This window comes from Amborella trichopoda, chromosome 4 (genome assembly GCF_054954075.1).
Source record: "Amborella trichopoda isolate Santa Cruz 75 chromosome 4, AtrichopodaSantaCruz75HAP2 v2.0, whole genome shotgun sequence".
Classification (NCBI taxonomy): domain Eukaryota; kingdom Viridiplantae; phylum Streptophyta; class Magnoliopsida; order Amborellales; family Amborellaceae; genus Amborella; species Amborella trichopoda.
This window is the reverse complement of record NC_142339.1, coordinates 4748246-4760109: the sequence shown is the minus strand read 5'-3', so window position 1 is coordinate 4760109 and position 11864 is coordinate 4748246. Positions and strand designations below refer to the sequence as shown.

The window sequence follows — 11864 nt, the reverse complement described above, 5'->3', positions numbered from 1 at the left end:
GGGCACCCCAAATTTTACATAAAAAAGTTTTGCTAGAAAAATAAATAAATAATCAAACGTTATTTGGCATGACATTCTAACAAGAACAATCCTAGCCGTCTATTAAAATCGAACAGATGAGAAGTGGTGTCATACATAGTTTACATATGAGGAAGATGACACAGAAAGTTTTCCCAGGAAAAATACCCCAAAAACTATTTTTGAACAATCCCTCTGCTGGTTTATGAAAGAGCCTTGCCTTCTTTTAGAAAAGTAAAACCGCAATGCGTGTTATGGAGATAATCAAAACGTGTTGTGGAACTAATGAACCACATCCATCATAACCACTTCACCACCCATTAATACCCCAGTTTCCCTATAAAAGCACATGCATAATCCCCCCTAAACACAACGAGCATAAAACCAAACAAACTGTGTGGCCTTAGACAACCCTAGTTGCTCATTAGAATGGTATCAAACATGAGGACAATGTTCATTGCCATTTCCTATCTGCTCTTTTCAAATGCTATATTACTTGGTGTTAGTGGTGATGGACCATGTGGCAACACATCCATATTCAGCCTCGCTTGGGGCTTGACGTCATGCGTGGATGCGGCAAAGAACCCGTCGGCTAAGCCGCCACGGTCTTGTTGTACCAAAACTGCAGACATTTTTTCTAAGACCTCTGCTGGTTGTATTTGTTCCATCTTCTTGTCACCCCTTGCCAAGCAAGTCGGGATAAAACCTGCTGTGGCCATAACCATCCCTAAGCGTTGCGGCCTCAAGAAGCGACCGGTCGGATACAAATGTGGACGTAAGAACACCACTCTATGATACTTTTCTTTTTCTTCTTTTTTTCTTTTCTATGATACTTTTCTTCTTTTTTTTTTTTTATTTTCTTTTTTCTTTTTTCTTTTTTTCCCACCTCTCTTTTCCTCTTATACAAGCCAATTTCAATGATATATCGACCAAACATGTTTGTGTGTGATTTTAACATTTACAAGGGGTCTTAATTCTATATTTTTCTTTATATTATGCAGGATACGTGCTGCCCTAAGATGCCCAAGTCCACAAAGAGGATTGCTGGTAGAAGTCAAGAGCCTTATGTAATAACAAACAAAGACCATGTACAATCTAATTATTTGGATTAATCGATGTCAGGTTTTTTTTATTTTTTAGTATTGATATCAGTTTTATCAACTGACACGCGGGCCTTGCCCTTACCAATATGGTCAAGTATGAAATATTTTGAGGTTCATCATGGCTCTTATATATGACATGATGATCTGTTACTTTTTTCATATTGAAATAAGCGGGATTTCTGAAAAAAAACATAGCATTAGGACTTTGAGAGCAAAAATGTACAATCTCCCTTACGTGTCAGATATGAAATGGTTGTATTATTACCTGTGCTTAAAGTTCAAAAAGCATGGTCTCACACTCCATTACAAAATAATGGCTACACGCTAGTAACCTGAAGACTAAGGTTCAGTCACATAAATTTCACATCTGAAGGTTGCGGTTCATTGAAATAAATGGTCTTTACAGTATGCATTCCTATTATCAAATATTTCTTTACTCTATTCCCTAATGAAATGTAGTCTCTCAAGTAAAGGAAAATTTTCTATACTTCCCTTAGAAGAGCTATGCTTCCCCTACCATCCATCTTAGATCTGACGTCTTAAAGCATTTTATTTTTAATTTTTTTTATACAAATTGTATGAATATGAAATTTAGTACGTGTCATCTTCTCATTGAGGCGCATCTGTTAAACATATTAAAAAAAAAAATTCAATAAAATATAATGACCAAAATACTCCTTTGATATTTCAAGGGTATTTTGGTCATTTTATTTTATTGAAAATATTGTTATTATATTTTTCTTTGGTGCGAGCTTAATAGAGGATTGGACATATAAATTTTGGTGTCAAAATAGTTTATAGAAAAAAAATTAAAAATAAAATAGTTTAAAGACGTGACATTGTGATAGGGGCAATCTTAGCCCTCCATTCAGAATGGATGGTTGGATAAGGGGAAGTATATAATTTTATGTTGTAGGGGAAGCATAGAAAGGTTGCTCCTAAAATAATATGCTAATATCAGAAAAATTTTTAAAATACACCTAACTTATGATTATTTAATATATAACCATTTTTCGACTATTCAAACTGATCATGTGCATTTTGTTGGAATCAATGAAATCAAATCAAGGGAATAGGGTTGAGGTCATGGTGGTAGCACAACTTGAACCTCAGCTTCCGGTCTAAGTTTCTATCCCCACCGATGCATTCAAAAACCTCTAATTATTTCTAAAAACGGGTAAGGGACAGTATTCTCCACTGATCTACAAAAAAATTGAATCAAATCAACAACACATGAATAACCAAGCATTGCATGTGGCCCATGTAATGAAAAAAAAATATTTAATGCATTTTGAGTTATTCAATCACTAGATAATAATTTTTAATAAACACAAAAAAACAATATTTAGAGTTATTCAAAACTTAAATCTTGCATTCCAAAAGTTGCAACGTCTAAGAATAAATAACGTAGGAAAAGAGCCCAGGCTTATTTGGTTAACACTTGATGATTTGCAGCGCTACGTCCTAGGCTCAATTCCTACCAAAGGTAGGGTCCCTCTCCCCACTGGCTTACAGGAAAAAAAGAAAAGAATAAATAACGTGGAATCAGTGAAAAGACCTTCACTATCATGGGGACCGATGTGATAACCAACTGAACCACGACACCACACAGTTTTTGTATTTTTCTTTATTTTCCCTTGTTAGTATTTCTACACTAGTTCAAGTTCAACACATTATCCACCTAACATTCTTAACCCTCTGCACCCACTTGATTTGTCCCTCTTACATACCCTCTCTCTTCTTTAGTGAAATATACCTACAAATATTACTGAATAAAAAATGTCTGAGAGCAAGTTGATCAGTTAATTCAATAAGAAATGGGAGTTCTCGCTCAATTTAGTTAGTCCTTTCTAATTGAATCTGATTCAATCATTCATTGATTCAATGAATGAATTTTCATTTTCAAGTTCAACCAACCTTTCATTTCTTCAAGATATCAAGTAGACGAATTAAAATCTTGATAAAGTATTTACTTTTGTTTATCTGTGTCTCTTTTCTATTATATACAATCCCATATAGTCATATTCATATTCTATTATAGGTTGGACTACCACCAAACCTAACAATCTCCACCTTGATAACAAAATCACCGTATTCGTTTTATCATCCTTCATTGAGTTCTTACCCCCTTTCTCATTGATCAACGGTAGCTGACTGGGTTACAACGAGGAGGTGTTCTGAGAAGTTCAAAGAAATGAATTTCACCTAAAACTTAGGTACTTAGCTGAGGTAGGGGTGGCGGCGGGTCAAGTTGAGTTTGGGGCTAGCCAAACCTGAATCCGACCGAACCCCACCCAAAAATTAAAATATCTAAGTATTTAAATACATTTAAATGAATTTTCATAAATTGTAAATTGTGGGACCCTTACCCAAGTAGTACTTGAGTCCAAGATTTGGACCTGACCCGAGCTGCCAAGTCCAATTTTTGGACCATGTTGGGACTCGAGTTAGATCTAGCCATTGGATCTTGGGTCGGGTCTAGGTCCCTTGACACCCCTTGTTGAGGCTGCAAGTTTGAAAGTAACATAGGGACCTAGGTTGGTAAATTGAGAACCTTCAGCTTAGAGGTGGGTAAAACTTAATTTGATGGGTGTTTCAATTGGATCCATGACCTTTAATCTGCACACGATGTGGGAACTGCAGGGGAAGGAGATGTGATTTAAGAGAAACCAAGTAAGATGAATTTGTAAATATAAAAGACTCAAGGATAAAGAAGGCGATGGAAAATTTGTTGGGTAAATAGGGATAAAGGTAGTACGATTTCATAAATTGAAGCTTTGATCCCTTCTTGTTTTCGGGCATACAAAAGCATTATCTCAATATGATATTTGCCCCCTTTCGATATTATATTTGATATGCATAAGAAGGGCAATTAATCCTCAGAATGCAAGAAAACAGAGAGGTTTATGTGATGTTCCTAAGCCCCATGCGCCCCAGCTTGAGACCCACACACTCCACACCAAAGTCTTGATGTTATCAAGAGAGAAAAAGACAAAATTGAGTAAAGAGAAGTTTGCCCACAAGTTTTTCTCCCAGGAATTGCAGAGAAAGTTGTGTTGTTTAGAGGCTCAAAAAGTGTTCGAGTGTATAATTTTGTATGAGAAGGTGGGACAGTAATATAAAGCTACAAGGAGGCTGCATACATATTGAAGAAGTGCTATCTTAATATGATATATGCCCCCTTCCGATATTGTATTTGATGTGCAAAAATTTATCTTTAGAATAAATGAAAACAGAGAGGTCTCTTTAACGTTCTGAACCTCTATGCACCCAGTTTGAAACCCACACACTAGATACCAGAATCTTGATGTTATAGAGAGAGAAAGTGACGAGAGAGAGGTTAGCCCACTGGTTTTGCTCCCTAAAATGCAGAGGAAGGTGTGTTGTTAAGAGGCTAAAAAAGAGTTCAAGTGTATAATTTCGTATGGAAAGGAGGGACCATATTATAGAGCTACAAGGAGGCTATACACATATTGTAGTGGTGGTTACATGCACCACAAATAGCTACAAGTTACATGCATCTCCTTAAAATTTGTTATTATAAGCATCCATTTGCCTCCATTTCATCAATGGCCAAATGACCATTGGATAGGCCTCTATTCATCAACGGCTAGATGGCCGTTGGGTGTCTCACACAAGTTGGCTTACAAAAAGCTATCAAGCCTAGAGCTTGACCCGTACTTGAACTAAGGGTGACTCTAGTGCACGCTAATGCAAGCATGTGAAATGTAGAGTATGCCATCAAGCATCCATGCCGACGCACACCCACATGTGTATGCACATGCATGACGCATGCTTCGTGTGCTCCGCACATATACCATTTCTCTCACATTATATTAAGAAGAATAGGCATGTGAATGCCTACCCTTAAAGAATGCAACTCATTAACCCTCTCCTCTTCAATGTGGGACTCAAACCCACAACTTTCTAGCTCTAGAAAATAATTTAGGAGAAAAACCACAAAACAATATTATTGTTTTGAAGTACGGGCAAGTATTTTTATACTAAAAATACCAACATTTTGCTCCAATATTTCAAAATAACAAGAAAAGTATTTTGTAGGAAACATATTATTTGCATAGCATAAAAATATATTTCGATTTAAACTTTCACTTAAGAGTATGCACTACAAATTTCATCAAGTATCGTGGTAGCTTACGGCTTTGAACTAGGTTGCTTATCTAACAGACCGGTAGTATAACTCACAAACAGTATTTAATTGGTGTCTTTTAACTGCCAGCACATTTTGGGTCATGTGCTTATATCCTGATTTCAAAAGTGCTCTAGAGACAAGTCTCATCTCATAGGAAACGACATCACTTTAAAACTTACATAGTTGTATCTATCAATAGTGCCTATGTATTTAAAACACTCCTACTTATTATAGTCCATAGACAACACTAAGAGTATAACTCATCCTACTAATATATAAGTTATCTCTAGATTTATCTACCATATAGATATTTAAGAATGGGTGCTTACAAAATTTTGTCGTCTAGGGACTAAATTAATCATACATATAATTTGTTTTTACTACATTGAACCTAGAATTTTGAGGTTACATAAAGCTATGTTGGGTTCTCACTATATATGATTACTCAATGGACTATAGCCCTATTTATTTTGACATCTTATTAATGTCATCCCTTGCAGGGCCTTTTGTCAAATGATAAGCTAAATTTTTCTTTAATTCTACATATTTTATACTAATCACACCATCTCGAGTTAACCTTTTAATGGGGTTATGTCTTCTCGCAATATGTAAATATTTTTCATTATATACATCATTACAAGCTCTCGCAATAGTAGTTTGATTATCACAATATATTACTATCATAGGTATTGGTTTTGGCCATATGGGAATGTTATATAATAAGTTCTTTAGTCATTGTACCTCTTTACCAGCAGAGTCTGCAATAATTACTCCATAATAAAGCGTGAAATACATGTTTGCTTATTTGATCCCCATGATATCAATACCCGCTAATGTAAATATCTATCCGGAGATTGATAGTGAATCTTAAATTTCTTTATTCCAAATAGCATCATCATACCCTTCCAACACTCCTAGATAACCCGCATAAATTATATCAAAATTAATAGTTCCTTTTATGTACCTTAATATTTGAGATATTTCATCCCAAAGCTCTACTTGGGTAACTTGTATATTTACTAAGTTTACCTACCACATATGCATTGTCAAGCTTAGTGCTAGTCATTGCATACATTAAACTACCAATTACCCTAGCATATTTAATTGGAGATATACATCTCCCATCATTTTTCTTTAATTTAATGTGAGTATTTATAGGGGTAGAGATTGGCTCATAATTAGTATGCTCAGAATTTTTAAGCAGTTTTTCAATGAGATTGAGTCAAACTTAATTCTTATTCTTTTCTCACTATTTTGATATCAAGAATCACATCAGCTTCTCCTAAGTCATTCACATCAAAGTTAAATGTGAGGAATCTTTTTGCTTCCTTCACAATTTCTAGATTAGTGCAAAAAATAAGCATGTCATCTACATATTGACAAATTTTGACACATAAGGAATTTAATTGCTTACTACATACACATTTATCAACTTCGTTTCTCTTAAAACTATTTGAGATCAACACATTGTCAAAAAATTTATATCATCGTTTAGGTGATTGCTTAAGTCCATAAGGATATTTAACTAATTTACAATCTTTGTTCTCATGATCTATCATCACAAACCCTTCAGGTTGTTCCATATAAATTTCTTCATCTGAGTCAGTATTTAAGAAAACAGTTTTTACATCCATTTGTTGTATGACTAGATGATTCATATAGGCTATTGCTAAGAACAATCTCATAATAGTAATTCTTGCCACAAATGCATATGTGTCAAAATAATCAATGCATTCTTTTTGTTTAAATCCTTTAGCAACTACTCTTGCTTTATATTTATTAATACAACCATCAAAATTCTTTTTCCTTTTAAATATTCATTACAACCTATAGGTTTAGAACTAGGTAGAAGATCTACTAATTTCCAAGTTCTATTTGCCATTATAGAATCCATTTCACTATTTATAGCTTCTCTCAAAAAAATTGCATCTTGAGATGTCAAGGATTCACTTAATGAAGTTAGATCTTCCTCTACATTTGAGACTCTATGTAATGGATTTAATATCTCATTTTGATTAGCTTCAACTAGATAAATATAAAAATCATGGTCCAAAGTTATAAGATGGATCATCTCTAATTATTTTACTTATTGGCTCTATCTTCTCATCCTCATGATGTTCTATGTGTTCTTCATCAACATTTTGTTCATTTTCATTATTATGCTACTTGTTTTATTCTCTTTACTTTTACAAATAATATTTTTGAAAAATTCAGCATCTCTAGATTCCATTATTGTGTTAGAATTTAAAACCAAAATTCTATATGCTTTACTATTTTGTGAGTATCCCACAAACACAAATTTAGATGTTCTAGGACCTAATTTATTTCTTTTAGGATCAGGAAATCTAACATATGCAAGACAATCTCATACTTTAATAAAATGCAAATAAGGTTTTCTATCAAACCAAAATTCATAATGGTCATTTCACTCTTTTTATGCGAAATTCAATTTAGAATAAAACATGCAGTCAATAAAGCTTCACCCCATAATTGTAGTGATAAATAAAAAGATGTGATCATTGCATTGACCATTTTAACTAAAGGCTTTTTTTTTTCCCTTTATGCTAATCCATTTTGTTGAGAGGCATAAGGAGCAGTCACTTGATAAATAATTCCATTATTTTCATAAAATTCATTAAAATCATTTGATAAATATTCTCCTCCTCTATCACTTCTTATAATCTTATTATTCTTACTAAGTTGATTTCAACTTCCGCTTTGAAGACTTTAAATTTTCAAAAGCCTCATCGTTATATCTAAGTAAATAAACATAACCATATTTATAAAAATCATCACTAAAGGTAATTAAATATTTTTTTCCACCTCTAGTTAGAACATCATTTAAATCACATATATCACTATGTATAAGTCGTAACAATTCACTATTTCTTTCTATTTGGTTTTCTAGTTATTTTAGCTTGTGTACATACTTCACATTTTTCTTTAGACAAATCATCACAATTAAAAATTAATTTTAATTTAACTAAAAATTTAACAGAAACATAATTATCATTTTCTAATATACCATGTCATACATTACAAGAAGTCACAATATAAACAGAAGACTTATTTATTTCATTAACTAGATCAAACTTGAACATCTTATCACAAGAGTAACCCTTATCAATAAATAAAACATTTTTGTCAAAATGAGTTTGTCATACCCAATATCCATTTTAAAGTCATTATTATTCACGATACATCTTAAAACTAGGTTTCTTATCATGTTCAGTACATAATATATATTTTCTAAAGTAAGAACCTTGCCCGAACTAAACTTTCATTCTACCATACCAATTTCCAAGCATTTTTGTCATAGCTTCGGTTCCAAGTTGAACCGAATTTCCATCATCCACTAATTCAAAGATCTTAAACATATTTCGATTGTTAGACACATGAATGGTACCACTAGTATCAACCCACCATCCATTATCTTTATCGATCATATTTATTTCGTGACCATTACTACAAAATTTTCATCAGTGGTCATGTTCACTTGGTCTCTATGTATTTTGAGCCCTTTCTGGGTATAGCATTCTCTTGAATAGTGTCTCGGTTTTCCACATACATAACATGAGGCTTTTCTTATTTTTGTTGGCATTAGATTTTTTGTCCTTACAATTTTTATTATGGACCTTAGGAAAGAAAGGTTCTTGGTGTATTGAGCACTTGATTTTTGCTCAATAAGGTTTCCCTTAATACGAAAGTTTGTTTATTCATCTTTCTTTTCCCGATGTTTATTCTCTTCTTCAATTCGAAGAGATCTTTGAAGTTGAACAAAATCAAGATGCACTTTTTTATATTTCATTGTTTTTATGCTCTTTCCAAGATGGGGGTAGCTTATGAAAAATTGAGTTTATTAGAAAAATTTTTCTAATTGAATTCCACAATCTTTAAGTTCATTGACTACAAGCATCAACTCATATACTTGAAAAAATTTGGCTTGTTTTCAATGAATTTAAAAATTTTAATAATTAGTAATAAAAAAAATTTTGTTACCAGACTCTTTTGTGAAGTACTTGGTTTCAAGTAGTTTGCATACCTCTCTCGTTGTGGCAAAGGATGCATATGTGTCATAGATTGAATCTGCCAAGGCATTGAGGATGTGACCTTTGCAAATATAGTCATCCTCTACCCATCTTTTGTAGGCTTAAGTTTGCTCCACGGTGGAGTCATCAGATAGAGGCAGCAGACATAGATTCGGTAACTATGTAAACCACGTTAAGAGTATTGAGCAAGAAGATGACATTTTGGTCCCATCTCTTATAATTCAGCCCTTTGAACTGCTCGAGTCTCGTGAAATCACGGTTAATGACTTTCAAAGAAGTCGTAACAGTCTCCTTGTTTCACCCCTGAAATATCGTCTTGAATTTTTGAAAAATTGTTGGGTGGAAAGGAGGAAAAAGGTAGTACGATTGCAAATTTTGAAGTTTTGATCCCTTCTTATTTCGAACACACAGGAGCACTATCTCAATATGATATTTGTCCCTCTTCGATATCGTATTTGATGTTATTAAGAACCCCAAATGTAAGGGATGTGACCTCTTGATCCTAAACCTCAAAAACCGATAGCACAATCTATATGCCTAGAAAACTAATGTTCCACGATAAATATTGGACAGTGCAAATTTCATCGGGATTAGAATCATTATTTGATCTTTTTTTACTTCGGTTAATCCAATTTATTTATGTACACTTACAAGTGAAGACTCCCATAGAGATGGTTCTCTCTCTCTTATCCTTACTTAACTTCTTCCTTCACTTATCTCACCTACTTACTATATGCCTCTCTATTAATATCTCATTATCTAATCCAACAAATTAAAAAAAAATTTAATCTTTCGATCATATTTACTCTTTCTGTCACTCTTCAATATTAACCGGAGACTAATAAGAATGAAACCCAATTTATCACATTGTGGCATCCTCCCACCAACGCCTTTATTCGATTCCCCAAAATTTAAAAAGAATCTCAAGGGTAAATTTGCTTGGATTACCTCTAATATGGCATCCTCCCACCAACGCTTTTATTCGACTCCCCAAAATTTAAAAAGAAGCTCAAACCAAAATTTGCTTGGGGTTACCTATTAGAGGCCCTATGATTTTGGAGGATTCATGAAAAATTTAGCAAGAGCATTCTAGGTTTGTAGACATTTTCAATTTCTTTTGTTTTCTTGTTTGGAGCAAGTTTCCTTTGGTTATTGGATTTTCTTAGAAACATAATTTTTCTTTTTCTAATAATCAAACAAGTAAAGAACTGTGGATCCACTATACCAGAACAACATGCATCAGACCCGTTGATTATATTTTCAGTTTTAGCCTTTAGGATCTCTAAAGTTAAGTTCTTCCATGTTTTCTTTGGACATCTCATGCATAAGTGTTGTTTTGCAACGATAGAAGGAAAGGAGAGAGGCTGCATACTTTAATGTGATTTGTTTTTGGTACAAGAAGGTTATTATTACTACTCGTTGTCGGTTGAAATTGGATGATTTGGGGTTTGCCATTGGCCTAGCTTAAAATTGGATGATTTGGAGTGTGCCACTGACATAGCTTAAACTTGGATGATTTGGGATTTGGGGTGTGTCACTGACATAGCTCAAAGCAGGGTTTTAAAAATTGGCGATTTTGAATCATGAATCGATGGCACAGGACGAGTCCTTATCTAAGGACATTTTAGTAATTTTTTAAAATATTATTTCAAGTTACCATTTATCTCCATCGCCCTGGCATTAAAGCTTTTGTAAAAATATTTATATCTTAATGACTTTCTCCAATTCTTCGATGTAGGACTTGCGCTAAGCCATATTATATTTAAAATTTACACAATATAAGTAATTATTGTACAAAACTCTTTAGCAGTACATGAAGGGTTGTTGTGGTTAGCAATTATTGTGCAAAATTTACTTTTTGTTTCAATAAAAAAAAATTTAAAAAAATAAAATCATAAAAAAAAAAAAAAAAAAAAAGATAGGTTTTTACTATTGTCTTTAAAAAAAACAAAAATTGTCTTCATAAAAATAAAAATAAAAAAAGATAGGTTTTTATTTTTTTCTTAAAAAAAATTCTAAAATGAAGAAAATAATATGATAAAAGAAATAAAAAAAATAAATAATAATACAACAAGCAAAAAAAAAAAAAAGGTAATATAACTTCTTCTTTTTTTTCTTGTCTAAAAAAAAAAAAAGTAATACAACAAATATCGCCTTTTATCATTAAAAAAAAACAAGTATTTCTTGTCAAAAAAAATAAAAGATATTTCTTAATACAACAAATATTTTTAATACAAACTAGGAATAACTGATCTAATTATAATTTTTATTTTTATAATATGGTAAGCTTTAACATAAATTTAGGAATATTAATTTTAAGATATGATTCATACACATTTGAAATATTTTTCTGCCTCTAACAATCTCTTCCATTAAATTTATTCCAGAATTCTAAAAAATTATATTTTTAAAAATTTGAAGTATTATTTCAAAAATTGATGCGCATTCAAATAATTTATATATTGATAATCGAATATTTTATCTATTTATTTGCATTATAAATATTGTAATGTATTATTTTTTTTACAATTGTCAATAATA

At 32.5% G+C, this 11864-nt stretch overlaps 1 long non-coding RNA gene across 1 annotated transcript; it reads left to right on the top strand.

Annotated features, from left to right (window-relative positions):
• The first annotated feature begins 393 nt into the window (after positions 1 to 393).
• On the top strand, positions 394 to 1422 carry LOC148782213 (uncharacterized). Its single transcript, XR_016053884.1, has 2 exons — positions 394 to 793; positions 1020 to 1422. It is a non-coding gene; the product is annotated as an uncharacterized LOC148782213 (long non-coding RNA).
• Positions 1423 to 11864: the final 10442 nt, after the last annotated feature.